The sequence below is a fragment of the Miscanthus floridulus genome, chromosome 1 (assembly GCF_019320115.1).
Source record: "Miscanthus floridulus cultivar M001 chromosome 1, ASM1932011v1, whole genome shotgun sequence".
Lineage (NCBI taxonomy): Eukaryota > Viridiplantae > Streptophyta > Magnoliopsida > Poales > Poaceae > Miscanthus > Miscanthus floridulus.
This window is the reverse complement of record NC_089580.1, coordinates 102,529,409-102,533,709: the sequence shown is the minus strand read 5'-3', so window position 1 is coordinate 102,533,709 and position 4,301 is coordinate 102,529,409. Positions and strand designations below refer to the sequence as shown.

At 40.9% G+C, this 4,301-nt stretch overlaps 1 long non-coding RNA gene across 1 annotated transcript; it reads left to right on the top strand.

Annotated features, from left to right (window-relative positions):
- Positions 1-1,093: 1,093 nt before the first annotated feature.
- Positions 1,094-3,087, top strand: LOC136490214 (uncharacterized). The gene is made up of 4 exons (XR_010767546.1): positions 1,094-1,267; positions 1,354-1,459; positions 2,234-2,284; positions 2,868-3,087. It is a non-coding gene; the product is annotated as an uncharacterized lncRNA (long non-coding RNA).
- Positions 3,088-4,301: the final 1,214 nt, after the last annotated feature.

The window sequence follows — 4,301 nt, the reverse complement described above, 5'->3', positions numbered from 1 at the left end:
ATGATGATTTGGTAGGACTATTAGATGTACAGGCAAAGTTGAATATAAAGCCCGGGGGCATAACCAGGTTACTTTTCGAGTCTAATTTATCGTGTTTGGACTCTGTTTCGACTCGAACATGACTCTAATTAATCGGACATGGACAGATAATCTCTAATTTGAGGGTGATTCGACTTGGCAGCTAACTGGTATAGGTACTCCAAAGTTTTTTTTCGTTGAAATTAACTCATCAATATTAATAAACGCCATACTTGTAATTGTGTACGTGCCACACGCAAGCCGCTATGGACCTATGTTTATAGGACACGAACACACCAAAAACAAAAGGATGTAAGACGTCCCTATACCACCACATGGTGGTAGTTCATGGACCTCAGGACTCTCACAACTACTACATATTACAGGCATATTCCATCCTTTTCCAGGTATCGACGCCAAATCCGAATAACACCTTCCCCGGTTGCCACTGGCCTCCATCTTCTCGTCTGGTCCCCACATTATACTCTCCCTTCCGGACTCATGGGCCCAACCAGGCGAGGACTTATCGGCACTTTGTGTCCCGGCGACTATTCGCTAGCGCGAAACCTTCAAGCATAAGAACCCGTAGAACCGCGGATCAGATTACACCTTTCCTTTAGACCCGCCGCAAGCCTATTGAACATTTCGCTGAGGCGAAGTGCCAAACATGGTAATGGCCTCTAGCCGTTGTTCTGCTTTTGCAGAGTAAACGTCGGGCGCCATTTCACCCTATCGAAAGGACGACAAGGGTCGCCGGCCTGAGTTTGAGCGATAACCCATGCCAAAGTGCCAAGTTTGCTGTGTTGGTGTAACACTCGAGAACGCATGTCATAAATATGGATTTTTTTAATTTGGATCAAGTGTTTTTTTTATTGAAGGTTGACCAGAATTAAGGAGAGGCCGAAAATTTGAATTTTTATCCGTTGCTCGCATAGATGAATGGAGACCACCAATGCATAGACCTCGTCGAACACTTACCAATTGACTGTTCATTTGTTTTAATCGAGCTGTGAACGGTGGAGTTATGTTAATTCTTATTTCTAAGAAGAAAAAAAATAAAAAATAAAACTCACGTACCTGATAGGAGGAGTCGGTCCTTTCCTCTCCTGCGTATCCTCTCTCCCTGCCCGACGTTCTCTGCCGCACAGAAAAAAGAGGAGGGAGATGGGAGAGGAAGCGAGGTTCTAGGGTTTACCGCCATCGTCGTCCGCCGCCGTAGGCCACGGTGCCGTTCTTCCTTGGACTGTTGGTTAGATATCATCTCCTCTCCTTGTTTTTGCCCTCAAATTTCTCGTTCTCTCGCCGTTCATGATGGGTGTACCATGTTCGCCGTAGATCGGAACGGTGAGATGGTCATAGCGGCGTAGATCGCCGTGAGGTGGACAAGAGAAAGGAGGGAATCACCGAGAACTTGTCGTCGTGTTCGCTGTGGTTGACCTAGGTGTGATGCCAAATCCTAATCCCCTTCTTTGGAGCATGTTTCATGGATCGAATCATCTGATTGGGAAGGATTTAGTCGGAGTAATTCACGAAATTCACGAAATTGATCTCGTCCATGTTCTGAAATCCCGTCAGTCTGTACAGTTCCAGTTAATCATCGTTTTAGGATATCTTAACAGCCGTAAGAAAATTTTCCACTGTGTACAAAGATGTAGAGAACTTCAGTATCCTTCTTTTGATGCTAGGGTCACCCTTATAGCCTCTGTATTGTGGGAGATATGATCATTTGAAGTAGACTGTTCTTCAGTGACGTGATTTCGGACAGTTTTATATGTAATCCATTTTTGATCATCGTAATGGATGAATCTGAACTTATAATTTAAACAAAAGTTGTAGAGGTTTTCTTATGCTGTCCAGATTGCTAAAGAACACATTTTTTGGATAAGTAAATCTCCAGTTATGGATTTCATAAGTTTACTGTCCTGATTGGTTGTCAGAAAAGTTCAGTTAAGTTCAGATGTTTTTTATTCCATCTTAGAGATCTCTTATGCTGAATTGTATTACAGCAAAGATGTATATAATAGAGATTTCTATCATCTGGTAAATTTTGGGAATTTTTGAATGTCTATGAAAATGAGAAGGGGCATTGCAGCTGTCATGAATGACAGCCCAATGGTAGAAGTTTGAATGGCGGGTTTCAGGCGTTCTAGTGCTTTATTTGGTGTTTATACTTGGTGGTATAATGATGTTGATACTGAGAATTGCTTGTAATCAGGTGGTTTGCCTTCGAAGAGTGCCTAGCTCTTTCGCTTGATTGTCGATAAAGGCAAGTAAACGTGGCGCCGTGGTCCGCATGCTTCAGCTTTGTTGTTTGAATTACATCCACTAAATTTTCAGTATCTCACACTAGCCATATAATCTGAAATCTGAAGTTATTTGCTTTACTTTGAAGTATATGATATTATATCTTGTGATATTACTGTTGAATTATGAAGCATATGAAGTGGATACATGACAACTTTTGCAGTTGCACTCTTCCTGTTTATATGCATTTGAAGAAACCGTAGCCAAATTGGTGCAGTAAGTACTGGTACAGCAACGCACGCTGATGAGCAATGTGGTTGCAACAACGCACGTTGATGAGCAATATGGTTGCAACCCTCACTCCCTCTCCTTGGGACGTGTGGGTAGAAGTGAAGTCATGCATTGCATTGCATCATTCGCATTTGCATTGCAACATTTGCATTTGCACTTTAAAGTATATTATATTTATATGAAGAAATTGATGTAACTTTTATTATTATATTTAAATTTGTTGCTTAAACAAACTGTGATTTAAATAGCTTAGTTAAGACAGTTTGCTTGCTGAGATTTTTCATAAACCTCAAACGCTTGTTCCCCCATCTCAGGTACATGAGCTCAAGGATGCTTGGCGGGATGGGAGTAGCATGCACACATGTTGCTATACTTCAAACAATCACATATTTTTGTAACATGCTAGTTGGTTGTAGAGTCGTTTGTATGTTGTAATAAACATCTAAGGTTTGTTGGTTAGGTTTGAGGATGCCTCTTCTTATGTTATCGTAGGAGACTTAATTTAATGCTTAATCTAGATGACGTGTTTTTGCTTCTGCGTACTCTGCTGCTATAGTTAAGTGTGGTAATTCTCCAGAGGATTGTTGTGTTTTCTTCTAGGGGTCCTACAGTTGGTAATCAGAGCCTAGGTTATAGGTAGAGACTTAAGTTGTTCTGCTAAAATTTTGACTCGTTGAAACATGACACACTTGCACTTATAGGATGGGAGTTGGGTTTTTCTACATGGTTTGTTTACTCTATTATTTTGCTTTGTATATATATGTAGGTTATGTTTATCTGTGGTATAGCCTTTTTTTTGTTATACTCTTAGCTCTTGAGTAGTAGAGGTTTTTGTTGTTGTTTTAGTCTGTAGGATGTAAGAAATTTGGAAACCTATAAAGTAAGTTTTGTCTAGCTTTGCAGATGGGTAGATGGGTTGAGTGGAGGGCCCCCACAATGCCCTCTCTACTCTGCTAAGTGAGGTTGCTTGAGTGTTGGGTTGACCCAACTATTTATATTTAGAGGAAATGGTTGAATGACGAATGGATTGGCCACCATGATGTACATTATAACTATTTTCTCTGGGTGGGTCATCGCGTGCCTTGTCCTATAGATTGGAGTGGCGACAGTTTGAGCCTGACCTTAGTCTAGTGTAGGTGTTTTTCACATAATTTAAAGTCCATCCTTGTGGTGGTCATCAAGATGCGGTGAGAATAGGCTCAAGTGGAGTTTCATGAGATTTCTAGGGATGTTTAAATCCAAGTTGCTAGAGAGTGGGTGTTAGTTTTTTGTAAGACCTAGTGTTTAAGCCTAGTGTTGTTCTTGGTGTTAGGATGCTAAGAATGTAAGTTAAAGTTGAAGAGCATTTGTGTGTTTTGGATAGTCTTTTTGTTTCATTGGCTTAAAAGGCTTTGATGTGGATCTCAAAGGCTTTAAATTATCCTAGCATAGTAGTTGAGATGATCTAGTGGAAGGAGTGCAAGAAATGTTCTTGTGACCCCCCAAGTGAATGGCATATTCTATAATATAGTGCAAGTGACAAATTTGTGAGGATCAATGATTATAGTTGTTCTGGGCTGGTGCCTATACGGACAAGTCATTTTGGCCCTGTTTGGCTTGTTGAAACTTGGCTGAATTGGCTGGAAAATACTGTTCTGGCTGAATTGTTGTGAGAGAAAAACATTGTTCCGACTGAAAAAACAAGCTGAATAGTGCGGATTATAAGGTAAGCCGAACGGGGCCTTTGGAGGTTGTTTCATGGTGGTTTG